At 39.2% G+C, this 18,060-nt stretch overlaps 1 protein-coding gene and 1 long non-coding RNA gene across 2 annotated transcripts in view; one reads left to right on the top strand and one right to left on the bottom strand.

Moving 5' to 3' along the window:
* Srp19 (signal recognition particle 19) overlaps window positions 1–18,060 on the top strand; it is a 68,832-nt gene that overhangs the window by 35,205 nt on the left and 15,567 nt on the right. The window lies entirely within an intron of this gene.
* LOC137501535 (uncharacterized) lies at window positions 3,064–4,075 on the bottom strand. Its single transcript, XR_011018608.1, has 3 exons — window positions 3,927–4,075; window positions 3,743–3,837; window positions 3,064–3,641 (listed from the first exon to the last, which is right to left on the bottom strand). It is a non-coding gene; the product is annotated as an uncharacterized lncRNA (long non-coding RNA).

Here is an 18,060-nt window from a genome sequence, read left to right on the forward strand (position 1 = left end):
ATTCTTCCGAAAACCACTGATAGGGACAGGTTTGGTTGTGATCCACCGAAAACAAATTATAATGACCGGTTAGGTAGTGATCCATCGAAAACCACTGATTGTCGCAGGGTTAGGTTAGGTTCGACAGGATTTGTAATTGAGCGACTGTTGTCATTGAAAAAACTGTCGTGACGACTGAAGGCAATAAACATAAAACTGAATCCATTGGTCTACAAAGTTTTCATTCAGTAGATACGCTAGGAACTGGCGAACCAAAACCGTACATACAAAGTTTACAGGAATCAACAAAACAGGATATTAATTCGTGGTACTCACTGTTCTTTAAAGAGAAGAAATATCCTGTCAACAATAGCTGCAGTGAACATGCTTTTTCACTATTATTGTCTGCCCCCATGGCTAAATGGTTAGCGTGCTGGCCTTTGGTCACAGGGTGTGGGTTTGATTCTCGACAGGGTGGGGAATTTGAACCACCGTTGGTTAATTTCTCTGGCACGGGGGCTGGGTGTATGTTGTCTTCATCAACATTTCACTATTATTGTGTAAAATAGAAACTTACTAGTTTTGACAAGTACAGTATGTTCAACAGCGACTCCTGAATGATGACGGGCAGGATGTCCAACCTCACTAATCTATGTTCCAGACTATTTCTACTTAAAAAATTGTATTTGTCCTTTAATGTGATTTTGCAATTTTTGCTGAATATTTATGTGGCTGAAATGAAGGTGGATAAGCTACATGGTCTCCTTTATATAGGAAGAATGTATCGTGGAAATTAAACTCAATTTCGGTTTCATGTACATTACAGTTTCTCTAAGATATATTGATAGTAATTCAGTCATGTACGACGACGGTGTATTTCATGGTAAAGACAGCTGCCTCTGTGGATCAGTGGTAGAGTGACGGCCTCCGAATCCCAATATAGCGGGTTCAAACCCGGCAAAGGTAGTCGGATTTTTGAAGGGCAGAAAAAAGTCCATTCGACACTTCATGTCGTACGATGTCGGCATGTAAAAGATCTCTGGTGACACATTTGGTGTTTACCCGACAAAATTCATTAAATCTCAGCCACAGACGCCCAAGAGAGTTTCGGTTTACTCGGTCTGCCATCTAGTGGGCCCAGAGTATAACGGAACGTCAAAATTGACGAGCAGACAGCCAGATGGCGTCAACTTGAAATGTCTGCACATGGTAGCTGAGGCCATACGATTATTATTATTATTATTATTATTATTATTATTATTATTATTATTATTATTATTATTATTATGGTAAAGACGAATTACTTTGCAATGCTATCTATCTTAATGGTAATGTACTGTGTACCTCTACTAGTGTAGGCTACCGAGTGCTTGATTCGAAGCAGTGTATCGATTCATTCAAGTGTCCGAGTGAATCGATTCACAGGAACGGCAAGCTCACGGCACACAAATCATGCACAATCACGGCTCAGTGAGCCACACGACACACACGGCTCCTTATAGGCACACTGGACACTGGCGGGGAGTCGAGCTTTCGCTGCAGCGAGCCACAGTGAATCATAGCACACTGAAAGAATCGTACGCAGTCATGGATCAGTGAGACACAACACACACATGGTTCATTATCGGTACACTGGACATTGGCAGGGAGCCGAACTTCCTCTGAAGCAATACATACAGAGTCATGGTACACTGAAAAAATCGTATGCTATAATGGACTCTCGAGCTCAGCTCATTTGAAAATAATACCTATTCGCATCCACTGTCCTCTTCTTACAGGGAGTTTTAAACAATACATGGATTTATTTGCAGTGTTAAAAAGATAGAACACAATTCCAAAGTACCTAGGTTGTAAGTAGGTAGTCAATTAGGTTATTCTAATTACTGTATTAGTTTAATCAATCAGTATCTTTATAACTAGTTGACGTTCGACAATTACTTAAACTCAGCTCTCTAGCCTCCACACCTGGCTGAGTGGCTCAGACGGTCGAGGCGCTGGCCTTCTGAACCCAACTTGGCAGGGCCGAGCTCAGTGCGGTGGTATTTGAAGGTGCTCAGCCTCATGTCAGTAGATTTACTGACACATAAAAGAGCTCCTGCAGGACTAAATTCCAGCACCTCGACGTCTCAAAAAAAACCTAAAAGTTGATAGTGGGACATAAAGCCAATAACATTATTATTTAGCCTACCCTATGACTATGAGTCATGCTCATGACCACTCGAAATTGTCTGTTTTATATTTGGAAGAACCACTCGGTATTCTCTTAGTTTGTATGTCGCATCATTGCACAATACTTCAATAATCGAATCACGAGGTTACCGATGTACGTGGACAGTGAGTATGTAAGTAGTCTGATGCAATAGCTTAAATAAATGATGTTTAATCAGAAAACCAGTGGGCTACTCTACATCTCCTGTAGCCTATACAAAATATGACGATTTTAAAAAAGCCTCTGCTGATAGAAAAAGACATTTTCAAAGATGACCGAGTTAGCTGGCCGTGCGTTTAGGGTCGCGTAGCTATGAGCTTGCATTCGGGGAATGGTGGGTTCAAATCCTACCGTCGGCAGCCGTTAAAATGGTTTTCGGTGGTTTCCCATTTTCACACCAGACACATGCTTGTGCTGTACCTTAATTAAGACCACGGCCGCTTCCTTCCCACTTCTAGCCCTTTCCTATCTCTTCTATCCTCTTTGTCGCCATAAGACCTATCTGTGTTGGTGCGACGTAAAGCAAATTGATTTATATTTAATATGTGGGCTACTTATTGTGGACACAGGTATTTTTATATGTAATTCTCTCTATATATATACAGTATACGTGAGTTGTGACTTTCAGAGAACTGTGGAAAACCATTAGATAGTGTATAAAATTTAAGTTATGTCAGTATTTTAACAGGCGTACAATGTTTACATTGTGTATTGGTGACAGAGTGCTGTCTCCCTCTCTCTCTCTCCCCCCCTTGCCCGCTCCTCCTCACATTGCGCCACAGCAGTTCTAGATAATTCCACTCCGATTGGACACTGATCCCCACCTGCACATCTATACCGCCCTGTAACAAGTAGATACACAATTCCCACAATTTTGAAATGTAACTTCGTTATATCAGAAAGGACGGGGCAATCAGAAATGTATTATTTCCCAGCAAAGTTATAACATTCTTAATCTCATGGAATGGCTCTTACAATGGTACAGCTAACTCCTCGGCTTCTCTTCTTTCTTCTTCTTCTTCATCTTCTTCATCTTCCTCCTCTGATTCACTGCTTCCATGATGAATGACTAGTTCCTCCACTTCAGGAAGACCTCTCACCTCATTATTGTAGAACTCGACAATCTTCTTCTCAGTGTGTTTCACTTCATTTCTACACATCTCTGCTGTCACCTATAAGATATATTGAAGTATCACAACCTGACAAGTATATTATAAACTCCACTTGCCTATATCCAATAAATAACATTTCCACTTGGCCTACCTGATCAAGAGATTCTTTCCACACAGCTGTAGCTCTGTCCAATCCGTGACCAGGTCTTGAAGCCACTGTTTTGTTATAATACTGTTTTGCCACAGACCATACAAATTCGATGGCATTGAAAAATGAGTGGTATGGAGGAAGTCGTAAGACAGTATGGCCTTCACTGTGCAGCATCTCGTCAACAATGTACCTGGTTTTAAAGAAACAGAGAAATATTGTTATGCATACATGAAAGTCAAATACACGAGTGTAAACAACATTATCTAAACTTATGTTTACGTGCTTCTGTACCTCTTTAAGTGACTTCGATTCATATTACACAACCTTTGCAGCTCATCTTTTGTAGCATTTTCTGGTGGAGAAACTCCATTCTGCCTTAACCATGACTGTAAATTAAAGGAAAAATAAAAATTAATTTCTGTAACATCATTAAACATCATTCAGTAGAAGGAAATATTCAATTAAGTATAATTACCACTAATTGATCCTTCCTCCATTTCGTTGTTGGTTGATGCTCAACAAGCTTACAGTGATATGGTGCATTATCCATTACAATAACACAGGGTCCTATATTTCTTAATCCTACGATTAATTGCGTCTTCACCCACATCTGAAATTTCTCGCTGTTCATAGCACCATGGTAATCCTGATTTCTTTTCAAGTTTGTAGCAAATATCAAATCAGCACCTGTAAGAATTTTAAGTTTTAGTATGAAGTTATTTCTTCTAAAAAAAGTATTCCCTAAAAATGAGATCACCCCTCTTCAAGGATAGGCCTATTAATAAAAAATGTGATTTCTGTTGAATGATACAAAAAGCTGTCTGATTTTAAGTGAAACCAACTACTGTGTAGCAAAGTCACCTGATGATGAAGTCAATTAATTACTACTTACACTACTTTATCGTAACATCTCTCATGAATGTATCTCCATTAGTAGGCCTATATCTGGATTAGAAGTCCACGATCACTTGCATAAAAGATATAAGTATAAACACCCATTTCAGTACCTTAGAACAAATGTAATTGCTGCGAACACTGAACCTATATCAGGCAGTAAGAAATAAGAAGCTTGGAAGGTGTTTAACAGTCAGGTATCAAGCACTGATTCAGGTGGAGATTGTCGAATGCAGAATAAACATAATAAATAGGCCTACAATACAAGTAATTTACTGATACAAATATCCAGTAATATTATATGAAAATACACTGAGTAAGTTTTGATTGAAATACCTCTCTAAGGTTAATCATTGGCCTAAAGTGAATACCTGCAAGTCTTTTTAATAACAGTGGAGAAGTCAAAATCAAAAACCACGTACAGAGCTCAATGAGCGGTAAGTTATAATGCCACTTCCGACCTAGTGCCAGTCAATTTCAATCAATCAGTCACCACTGATCTGCACTTAGGACAGTCGCCCAGGTGGAAGATGTAGTTTCAGGGATAGGCCTAGTATTTTCTTCAATAATTGCAAAGAATTTGGAAATTTATTGAACATCTCCCTTGGTAAATTATTCCAATCCCTAACTCCCTTCTTAAAAAAAACCAAATATTTGCCCCACTTTTCATCAACTTTATCACTGTACTGTGATCTTACCTACTTTTAAAATACCACTGAAACGTATTCGTCTACCAATGTCATTCCACACCACCTATCCACCGACAGCTCGGAATATACCACTTAGTCCAGCAACTTGTCTCCTTTCACCCAAGTCTTCCCAGCCCAAACCCGACAAAATTTTTGTAACGCTACTCTTTTGTCAGAAATCACCCACAACAAATCGTGCTTCTGTCTTTTGAACTTTTCCAATTCTCAAACCAAGTAATCCCAGTGAGGGTCTCATACACAGGAACTGTACTTAAGTTGGGGTCTTATCAGAGACTTATGTGCCCCCCCCCCTGCATCCGTACTACAAACCCTAAATACCCTCATAACTATGTAAAGAGAGATCACCTCACTACAATAAAATGAAGTAAAATAAAGTAAGAACATACCAGGTACAAAGCCATCCTTCGTTCCAGCATGAACAATAACCAGTCTTCCTCCCTCAGACACAGGTCGACGAATTACCCCTTGAACATCATGTCCAGATTTGTGTGGTTTATTCCAGGAGTATGTGGGTGACCCTGAAAGACAAATGCACAATTGAAACCAAAGACACCTGATGAAGATAAATTATTCCAAGATTTTTTAAATATAAAATGTAATATATAACATATATATTCACCATTCATAAAAATCCAAGTCTCATCCAAGAAAACAACAGGTTTTGGTTTCTCACTGTCCTTATTACGCATGTATTCCCTCAGAAAACAGGATCTCTTAAAACAAATGTCTTCATTTTCTCTAACATACGCATAGGGATCACCTTTACTCCACACAAACCCCATGGCCTTCAAAATTCTTCTTAATGATGTTTCGGAGCCCTTGTACAAATAAGTGTCATAATTTGCTTTCATGTGGTCGAAAACCTTTCTTACAGTTACGACTTCTCCTGTGGGAAGAAAAAAGAGAGTTACAAGGGACTCAAAAGAGCTGTATGACAATACATGCACAAAACATTTCTGGGAGCTTATCTCACCTGCGTGCCAATTTCTATAAAAAATGTTGCAATAGATTCCTTTATGAAGTCACCTTTCCTTTATGTAATTTATCATAAATAAACCTTGCTATCGCTTCCTTAGAAAAACTGTCTATGCCGGTCACTGGATGTTCACGCTTTCGGCGTTTACCTGGTGTAGAAAATTCAACTCCCTTCTTGAAATTTCCTATTACTTTTCGGACTAAACCGAAACTACACTGTAAGAATACACACACAGAAATATATTACATACACATATACCGTAAGTCAACATGAATACACAAAGGTTAAGTCTACGAACCGTATCGAAGTCGACACAAGACATGGTATAGGCCTAGGCCTACATGATCGGGTTAGGTTAGGTTAGGTTCAGAATGAAATACTGCTCCTTTTCAACTGATTGTCATTATGCCAGAAACTTATCATAGAAACAAGATAAAAACAAACACTTACCCCATTTAATAATGCAACTCTTGCCATTAGCTTCGTATCACTACGACTGATACCTTCTTCGTCGTCTTCCTGTTTCAATTGCTCGTAGCAATGTACAAGCATTTCTTGACCTGAAGCTTGTAAAGGACGTAACCTTGGTTTCCTTTTCGGAGGAGTTTTTGCAGATTTTTCTTCCTTCTTAGACATCCCAATCGAATTCTGTTCGTATAAGTATGGGACGAAATAGGAACGTAATTAATAAAATGATGTGCTCATCATTTCACACAAACTATGTTATTAAATGCATTATCCGAACATGCCACAATTCTACTTACCTGGTATTAGCCAAATAGATTTACAATCCCACAGAAAAAGAAAATATGCTTTAAATATTCTCGCAAATGTATCGCTAGTGACTTTAGAGGCAATGCGGTGGCAACACGCAATTCACGCTAGAATAGTGACTGAACGTTGCCAACGTGCCAGATTAACGGTAACAGTAAGACGTCGTATCGGCAAGTAGGGTCCCTAAACTGTATGGTTACCGACACTGAAAAAGACCCAACAGCAAGAAAAGTCACTATAAATCAATACCTTAATATTACAGGGGAGAAAGGGTAAGGTTGCACCCTTAGTGTACGTCCTTACACGCCCGGGACTATAATATGCATCAAGAGTGAAGATTTGTCAAGCTGGACCCACAGTGAGTGTTTATGCCTGCTCCCCTGATGAACCAGGGAAGCAGGAAACAGCTACCTGGGCGCTGAGAAGAGATGGATGTAGAACAACAGGAATTGATGAGGAGAGAGCCTATCTCTTTGAAGATGGCAGTATACAAAGATAAGGAGATTGTCCTTGTCCTTATGTGTTATCATGTGTGTCCTTGTCTCCTCTTTCTGTTGCTCCATCTTCCTACTGTGACTTGTCATTGTTTTCTTCCTTTTGTGTGTTCCTGTCTTTATATGACTAGACTAACTAATGCAAAATGCCATGGTTAGTTGTTGGGTCCGCCCTGTTAATATTTATTATACAATTTGTAAGTTTACATTATTACCATATCTTAGCGAATAATCCCCGCTGCTGTATAATCCCTACACCCTAACTTTTGGAAGGATCATTTCGAAAAAATGAAATGAACTAGAATTCCTTCATTGAAAGAGTAACGTAGGCATAAACAAACATTTCATATCACTCCGCGAGATCCTCATGTGTTTTTACACAAATATGAACATGAAAATTTGGATATAACTGCTTTGCCTGAACATATTTGAGATGATAAAAATACATTATCACTGCTATAAAATATATTTGCCATGAAAATTAACAAGTAGGCCTAACTTACGTGACAGGTATTTCATTAATCTGAACTTGCAAGATGTTCTATTCCCTCTTGATCAGAAGATTCGTTGTCTCTTGCATTACTAGAATCCTCTCCTAAATGACTTACAAATTCATCACACTCCACATCTAAAACACTTCTCATACAGTCTCTTTTTACTCATACTGGTGGATAATTCTTTTCATGCAATGTAAACGCTTGAAACAGACTCGCTGGTAAACTTGGATGTTAGTTTTGCAATATCAACAATTATACCGTCGGAATACGTTTCTTTGAACTTATTAAACACATTTAACACAACAGTCTTCTCTTTCCTTTTCAGAGGTTTCCCTCTCTTTATGTTTTGCATACACAGGAACCACTCTGTGCATAACCATTGCAGCGAACAGAGTTAAGGTCGTGCATTCGTCATCTCCGCAGCTCCTACAGCTAGCAGATAAATAGGGAATTTCCACGAGCAGATATTGGATCATAGGTTGAAATAATTCCGACAAGTATGTTCCGTGTTCTACAAACACACGGCAGTATTTTTGAACCCAGATCCAAGAACAGTGCCAAGTGTTTCATTTCATTGTGTATATAATTTGTCATTATGTTTTATGTAAAATTAATACGTATTCAGGCAATTGCCATTGTGTATATAATTTTGTCATTATGTTCTATGTCAACCTAGTGAGATGTATGTAGACAATCCTCATGATGACTTGGAGTCAAAACCGGTCTTCACTTAATAAATTTCTAACATTTTACATTGTGTTGAATGCTGGAACATCTCTCAAACCCTATTATATCAGATATTGTATGTTTAAGATATTTGCTAGAAGCTTAGAACAGGAGGCCTAATGTTATTTTCACACTCAATACTAATTACTTCAAACTGTCATAAACAACTCCTTACACTCATACAATATTTAGAAATGGATTATTTATAGGTACATGAATCAACAAATAAAAAGTATAAACAGTACATGAATTAGCAAAGTGCAAGAGTCACATACAACAAAAAAGCAAACAATATTATACTACGATTCTAGCAGCAGCGCCTGGCATTCTGCAATAGGAAAACTGTACTGTAATTGTGCATCTCAAAATTGCACGGGAATACACAGTACATTATAACATAAAGATACTGTACATTTATGCTCCCTTACCTTTAATCTTCTTAGCATTCCTCTTCACTGGCAGAATCGCAGTCCTCGACATCACCGGCATCCCTCAGCATATCGTCCTCGGTTCCATTGAGCGAATAAGAGTTCCTGCGTTTCTTGAAACTCTTCTCCACCAGTTGCAGAGGAATGGAAACCCAAGCACATTTTATCCAATTACAAATCTGCCTCACTTCCGAGCGTTTGATTTTACCAGTAGGCGTACATCCGTCCACTTTGTCTGCCATCCAATGTGTTTAGAGTTGTTTCTCTGCTGCCTTAAAAGGCCAGTTAATGCACATGTCAAGTGGTTGGATGACAGATGTTAGACCTCTTGGAATTATTAACAAGTCCATTCTACCCCTTGTCAAAACAACGTGGACTTCTGGAGAAGTGTGCCCGCGAAAACCATCTAAAATGAGCATATTTCCGACATATGGTAACGCTCCAGAGTGCCGTTGCCAAAACCTACTTCACCCAGTCTGCTACTAGGCTATTATCCATCCACCCTTTGGGTTGCGCTTTTACGATAACTCCTTTCACACTTATTTTTGGAATTGTTTCCGATTTAAATATGACGTATGGGGGGGCAGTTTTCTTCCATCTGCAGTTGCACAAAGCATAAGTATACACCTTTGCTTCTCATTACCACCAGTTCTAACCATGATTTTGAAAGCGCCTTTTTTGTTTATGGTACAATCAAGTGAAAATTGGTATCTGGTTCATGTTGTCTATTTGTGAAAGTGTATAAAAGTTTTTCTTGAGCAAATTGCTCACATATTTGTGGAAGTTCGCAATTTTATCTTCATATTCTCTTGGAGGATGCTGCACAATGGTAGTTTTTCTTCGAAAACTTAAGCCATAACGAACATAAAAATCATGAAAGCCATCCATGACTAGCTTTGAATCCTGTAATGCCTAGTTCTTTTGCAGTTGTTAGGGTTTTAATTTGGTAATTTCCAGTCGTAACGGCACATTCAAAAATTGTCTCTTTTGTTTGATATACGTACATAATCTTGCTTCAGTCTCAGGAAACTTTGCTTTCTGTCCAGGAAATGTCCGGCGATTACTACTAGCTTGCTGAAGCCGTAATTTATATTTTTGCCAGTCACAAATACAGCTCTCATCCAAGTCGTATTTTCTTCCTGCTGCATGATTCCCAGTTTCTTCTGTGTCTTCAATAATCTGCAGCTTTTCTTTGGCCGAGAAAGTGTCATATAATGCGTACATTTAGTTGCCATCTCGAACATGTGATTCACTTCAACTGACGCACACGGAAGAATGACACCTCGGCTCACCCAAGTTGCCAACTGTGTTTGGCACAGTCTTGTTAGATGGACCTTATAAATCTGCAGTTTTTCTCCAAATCCTGCTAGAATTTCAGACCATTATATTTATTGGAAAAGAGGCGTGGTTGAACATACACGAACATGTATTGAATGATATGATGACCAATATGTCAGTATACATTCATTTCCAAACTATACAATATACAAAATAGTCACATTCCACCATTTCCAGATGCTTTGACATTCTAGATGGCATGGCCTGGAGGGTACAGGCCAGCTGGCAGCATTCCGGATGGGAAGTACTGTCATCACCTGTCCACAGGTCACTGAGATCATGACCATGTAGTATGCTTCTGAGACACATTGGCTCCCCTGTCATCCGAAGTAGAACCGCAATAAGTGAGACAGAAAATTACACCGGAAAGACCCCAGTTTCCTTATTTCCTGTTTTCAGCAAAACAAGAATTAAAGCCATAATGCATCATTATGCAGACTTTATTTTCATTAGCATTAAAATATAAAGTCTTGCTTACTAATACATATTTAGAGTTGTCAGTACTATACTGATAAATCATATTTAATAGTAAATATATTTCTGGTTAGATTCCAGCTATTCATAAGATAGAACCCACCAGAAAACCTGCTAGCTGCTCTTGTTGATTCTCACCTGCAAACTTAACATTAAAAGCCTCCAGATCTAGCAGGAAAACTGCTCAATTGGCAACACTGGGTCCACACACAACTACACACTTTTCCTATCATAGCAACCCCATTCAGATTCCTCTGTCTGTTAGGTCATTAGCCCAGAGGCTGGTTGAATCCTCAAATAGCACCACCAAAGGCTATACAGTAATAGGGAAACCGCAAAAACCGATGGCAGAGCCCAAATGAGGTGTATATATTAGTAATAGTTCGTATGTTTACTTCCTTTCAGTTGCCAGACATTTGTTATCTCCTTGCTAGCGGTGAGCCAGGAGCGTGTTGCCAACCTTGACGCAAATAAAACTAGCACCCCAATTTCTTACCTCAATTTTTTTTTTAATATGCAGGGATTATTTACGTAAATGCGGTATTACTCGTACATGTTTTGAGAGATGGCCCACTCTCTTCACCACTGAACTTGACATCTCAAAACAAAATCCCACATATTCTAAAATCTATAAATAGTAACTTACACTAGAAACATAAATAGTTAAAATTGTAAAATATTTTAACACACACAGACACACTAAAAAGTTTCCTTAATAATGCTTATCTAAGTAGCATTAATGGTTGTATTTGTCTTCATTATTGAGGTAACATTAAAAAAAAAAAAAAGAATTAAACAACTGCCCATCTCTTTGATTAACTCAAAATAAAACAATTAACATCTTGCTCTTTGTTGCTGTTAAAAATCCATCTAAGAAGTTCTTATCATCCATTAAATTTTTTCTACCTTATAAGATCTATTTAGAATAAGTTTCCCTTTGAACTGTAACTTGGTTGTACAGACTCGTCCTATGATGGTGCTTGGCCATATATGACCAGAGCAGAATGTTTGCCTGGTAGATTGTAATATACCGTTCCAATAAGAACATCTACCAGGCACTAATTCAGGGGCACGGGTGGATTTTTCGATTCGCTCTGTTTATATATGGCCAAGCACCATCATAGGCTCTATCCTATCGCTCATATCCACAGTAACAAGGAAATGCACTTTTTATTTTTCTGTAATGTCTGTATGTATGTGCATCGCAAGAAAACAGCAGAAGGGAATTTAATGAAAATCGGTATTTAAAGTCGGGGGATGAGCCACTGCAATCTAGGCTATAAATCATTTTATTCACGCTCATGTTTGTGGGTTACTGTAGTCACGCCCTATTTCGTGAACCATGGGCAACGGCTGAGTGGCGTAGTAAGTGGTCCTGAGAGTCGGGATACCAGTTACTATGGAATGGGAGTGGGCATCTCGGACATATGCTGAGTCCTGGCCCTCCTTGTGCTCAGGCGGCTAGGACTACACAATCCACCGGTGGTCCATAACCCGTTAGAGGAGAGATCCTCACTTGGACTATGTGTAAGTAGGGTAGCATCCTGCTTCATGTCCCACAGGGTATAACGTGGAACCCTTGCCCAGGGTTACGGGTGAAGACCTTAACGGCGGATCCAGCAGAGAAGGAGACCTTCGGAATGGTGGAAAAGGCGGATGAGGCAACCCATCCTCACTGGGGTTAATTAGTTGAGGACGTAAGACGGGGCAGACGGGACTCCTTAGTCGTGGTGAAGACAATCTGTCTAGGACTAGGATGCTCCAAAATCAATGTCCCCAGCCAGTGGATAGGGTTGAGCGTGGGGTTAACGGCCTCACCTTGTAAAAAAAGCATTGTTCAGAAGACTTCTACGAGAAAACGGGATGGAAATCGAAGACGACAAAAGCTTAGGAAAAGGACACGAGTAAGGAAAGTGGATATAAACATGGCGACATGGAATGTAAGAACAATGTTGAAACCAGAAAAAATGCAAGAAATTGTAAATGAAACAAAAAGATTTGGATACAACTTAGTAGCGATTCAGGAAATAAGATGGAAAGGGCAAGGACGTATTGAAAAGAAAGATTATAACCTCTATTACAGTGGGCCGGAAGAAAGAACAGGATATTCAGTAGTGTGATTCCCCTATAATTAGTGCATTAGTGTAATAGGATTTGAACCGATCTCAGATAGAATATGTAAGCTTCGGATTAAGGGGAAGTTTAGGAACATAACTGTTATATCTGCACATGCACCAATTGAAGATGCAGATGAGGAAAGGAAGGAACAATTTTATGATGAGTTAGTACAAACCGTTGAAGAGGGACCAAGATATGACATGACTATTATTTTAGGAGACTTTAATGCCAAAGTGGGAAAGGAAGAGTGTATGAGACCAATAGCCGGGAAATATACACTACATGATGAATCAAATGAGAATGGTTTTTACTTGGGACAGTTGGCAACTACGAGTGGTCTTATAATTAAAAGCACCTGCTTTGATCATAAGAAAATACATAAAGGAACGTGGAAGATGCCAGGAAACAATATGGTAAATCAAATAGATCATGTACTAGTGACGAGGCATGCAGCATCAATTATTGACGTAAGGACATGCAGAGGGCCAAACTGTGATTCTGATCATTATTTAGTAAAAGCAATAGTGAGGCAAAAATTGGCAATAGGACAGAGGAGACAACCTACGGAAAGAAAGAAATGGAATTTGGAAAAACTACAACAACCAGAAGGAAAACAAGAATTCCAGTCAAAAATGAATAATACTTTACAGACGATTGGACAAGTTTCTGGAATAGAGGAAAGGTGGGCAAAAGTTCAAAAGTGCATACAAAATGCGGCACAAGAAACACTGGGTATAGCCAAAAAGAAAAGAAATATTTGGTTCGATATGGAGTGTGAGGAAGCGATTGGAAACAAGTATGCAGCAAGAGCAAAAATGTTACAGAGATATACAAGGTCAAACAGGGAAAATTATGAGAAATGCAGACGTGAAGCTAATAACATCTGTAAGAAGAAGAAAAGAGAGATGATTAAGAAGAAACTAGAGAGTATAGAGACACAAAGGTTACAGAAGAGGACAAAGGAATTCTGTAATGAAATTAATTATTTCAGGAAAGGGTATAAGCCAAGATTGAATGGCTGTAAGAATAAAGAAGGTAAGCTATTACAGAATGAAGAGGAAATAAGTGAAAGATGGACCGAATATTTCCGAGAGCTCCTTAACAAGGAAAGAGAAGATGTGGAAGAAAGTGAACGGCATATGGAGCAGAATGGACCAGAACAATGGATAAATGCCCCCACATTGAAAGATGTAGAAAATGCTATTGCAAAATTAAATAACCATAAAGCAGCAGGAGAAGACGGAATAACAAGTGAACTGATTAAAAATAGTAGCAAAGAAATGCTAGGAGAGATACATGAACTGATTATTAAGATTTAGGAGGAAGAACGGATACCTGATGAGTGGAATACAGGAATAATTTTCCCAATATATAAGAAAGGAAATAAGTAGGAATGCACTAATTATAGGGGAATCACACTACTGAATATCATCTATAAAGTATTTTCAAATATCCTGTTACAATATCTGACTCCATATGCTGAAGAAAGATTGGATGAAGTACAGTGTGGCTTCAGGCGAAATAGGAGCACAGTAGATCAAATATTCGTGGTACGTCAAACGATGGAAAAATGCTATGAGCATAATATAGATCTACATATGTTGTTTGTAGATTTTAGACAAGCATTTGACAGTATATACAAGGATAAGCTATATGAATACATGGAGACAATAGGAATACCACAGAAACTGATTAGGATGTTCAGAATCACTTTAGGAGAAGTAAAGGCAAAGGTGATGGTGGATGGAAGAATTGGAAATGAGTTTGCTCTTAATACAGGAGTCAGACAAGGTGATGCACTCTCAGCTACTTTGTTTAATCTGGCAATTAACCAAGTCCTTGAAAAAATAATGGATACAGGAAATATTGTATATAAATCTAAACAAATCTGTGCATATGCAGATGATGTAGTGTTAATGGCCAGGAATGATAGATATTTGAAGGAAATGTTTCTTGAAATGGAGGAAGCAGGAAAACGGATGGGATTGGAGGTGAATGACAGTAAATCTAAGTATATGCATGTGACTGTTATAGAGGGCAGAAGAAGTCAAGATAATCTGACAATAAACGGCCATAATTTTGAGAATGTACGAAGTTTTGAGTATTTGGGAACCATGTTGACAAATAATAATAGAATAAGTGAGGAGATACATCGTAGAATAATAGCTGGAAACAGTGCCTATTATGCTAATCTTACATTATTTAAATCTCGTCTATTGTCTAAACTTACAAAATTCAAAATATATAAGACCCTTATTAGACCTGTAGTGACATATGGCTCAGAAGCCTGGAACCTTTTAGTTGATGACGCAAATAAATTAAAGATATTTGAAAGAAAGATTATTAGACGAATATATGGCCCAATTCAAGACCAGAATGGTTGGAGGATAAGGACGAATGCTGAAATACAAAACATATTAGACCAGGAGGATATAGTTAGATTCATTAAGGCACAGAGACTGCGGTGGCTTGGCCATGTGGAAAGAATGGAGGAAGATCGAATGCCAAGAAAAGTAGTTAAATCCCGAGTAGACAAAAGAATATCATCAATACGGACCAAAAATGATATTTATTACATGTAGACAAAGATGGAGTGATGAAGTTGAAGCTGACTTGAGGGCAATGAACATCCGCCCATGGAGACCAGCCGCTCAGGATCGAAGTAGATGGCGGACTATCGTAGAAGAGGCCTAGGCTCACACAGGGCTGTAGCCCCCGATAAGTAAGTAAGTAATCCTGCTTCATGAATCTACATAGCTCAGAACATTTTAAGCAAGCCTCGGACCTATGGGAGTAACGGAGTTCCACTCCCATTTGACAGGCGAGGGACTCCTTGGAAACAACATGGCAAACGAAATGGAATTCGATGGGGAGCTATCAATATTAATGGGGCTTACGGAAGAAAGAAAGTAGAACTGGCTGAGTCAGCAAAGAGGATGCATCTGGATGTGCTAGGAGTAAGTAATAATAATAATAATAATAATCGTATGGCCTCAGCTACCGTTTGCAGACGTTTCAAATTGACGCCATCTGGCTGTCTGCTCGTCAATTTCGACGTTCCGGTTTACTCTGTCTTCCATCTAGCGGACCTAGAGTAAACCGAATCTCTCTTGGGCGTCTATGGCTGAGATTTAATTAATTGTATCGGGTAAATACCAAATGTATCACCAGAGATCTTTTACATGCCGACATCGTACGACATGGAGTGTCGAATGGACTTTTTTCCGCCCTTCAAAAATCCGACTACCTCTGCCGGGTTTGAACCCGCTATCTTGGGATCCGGAGGCTGACACTCTACCACGGATCCACAGAGGCAGCTTAGGAGTAAGTGATATTCGGGTAAGGGGAGATAACGAGGAAGGTATAGGAGATTATAAAGTGTACTTGATGGGTGTTAGAAAGGGAAGGGCAGAGTCTGGGGTAGGGCTCTTTATCAGGAATACCATTGCATGGAACATAGTTTCTGTTAGGCACGTAAATGAGTGAATGATGTGGGTAGATTTGTCAGTTGGAGGAATTAGGACAAGAATTGTTTCTGTGTATTCACCATGTGAGGGTGCAGATGAGGATGAAGTTGACAAGTTTTATGAAGCATTGAGTGACATAGTGGTCAGGGTCAACAGCAAGGATAGAATAGTGCTAATGGGCGATTTCAATGCGAGAGTTGGGAATAGAACTGAAGGATACGAAGGGGTGATTGGTAAATGTGAGGAAGATATGGAAGCTAATGGGAATGGGAAGTGTTTGCGAATACATTCTTCAAGCATAAGGCTATTCACCGCTACACATGGGAGGCTAGGGGTACCAGATCCATAATAGACTATATCTTAACAGACTTCGAATTCAGGAAATCTGTTAGGAATGTACGAGTTTTCTGCGGATTTTTCAATGATACAGACCACTATCTGATCTGTAGTGAACTATCTCCAGGACTGGGGTACAGAAAGTGAAATATGTCTGCAAACGAATAAGGGTAGAAAATCTCCAGGACGAGAAAATTAGACGGAAGTACATGGATATGATTAATGAGAAGTTTCGAACAGTAGATAGTAAGCAGGTTCAGGATATGGAAAGTGAATGGGTGGCATACAGGGATGCTGTAGTAGAAACAGCAAGGAGATACCTAGGAACAACTGTGTGTAAAGATGGGAAAAGGCGAACATCTTGGTGGAATGATGAAGTGAGAGCAGCTTGTAAACGTAAAAAGAAGGCTTATCAAAAATGGCTCCAAACAAGGGCCAAGGCAGACAGGAATTTGTACGTAAATGAAAGAGACAGAGCAAAATAAATAGCTGTTGAATCCAAAAAGAAGTTGTGGAAAGACTTTGGTAATAACGTGGAAAGGCTAGATCAAGCAGCAGGGAAACCTTTCTGCAGTAGTAAAGAATCTTAGGAAGGGAGGGAAAAAGGAAATGAACAGTGTTTTGAGTAATTCAGGTGAACTCATAATAGATCCCAGGGAATCACTGGAGAGGTGGAGGGAATATCATCTCAACGTAAAAGGAAATCTTCCTGATGGTGTTGCAAACAGCCAAGCTCATGGGGAGGAGGAAAATGATGTTGGTGAAATTACGCTTGAGGAAGTGGAAAGGATGGTAAATAAACTCCACTGTCATAAAGAAGCAGGAATAGATGAAATTAGACCTGAAATGGTGAAGTATAGTGAAATAGATGAAATTAGACCTGAAATGGTGAAGTATAGTGGGAAGGCAGGGATGAAATGGCTTCACAGAGTAGTAAGATTAGCATGGAGTGTTGGTAAAGTACCTTCAGATTGGACAAAAGCAGTAATTGCACCTATCTATAAGCAAGGGAACAGGAAGGATTGCAACAACTATCGAGGTATCTCATTGATTAGTATACCAGGCAAAGTATTCACTGGCACCTTGGAAGGGAGGGTGCGATCAGTCGTTGAGAGGAAGCTGGATGAAAACCAGTGTGGTTTCAGACCACAGAGAGGCTGTCAGGATCAGATTTTCAGTATGTGCCAGGTAATTGAAAAATGCTACGAGAGGAATAGGCAGTTGTGTTTATGTTTTGTAGATCTAGAGAAAGCATATGACAGGGTACCGAGGGAAAAGATGTTCGCCATACTGGGGGACTATGGAATTAAAGGTAGATTATTAAAAGCAATCGAAGGCATTTATGTTGACAATTGGGCTTCAGTGAAAACTGATGGT

Source organism: Anabrus simplex, chromosome 1, assembly GCF_040414725.1.
Source record: "Anabrus simplex isolate iqAnaSimp1 chromosome 1, ASM4041472v1, whole genome shotgun sequence".
NCBI classification, from domain to species: domain Eukaryota; kingdom Metazoa; phylum Arthropoda; class Insecta; order Orthoptera; family Tettigoniidae; genus Anabrus; species Anabrus simplex.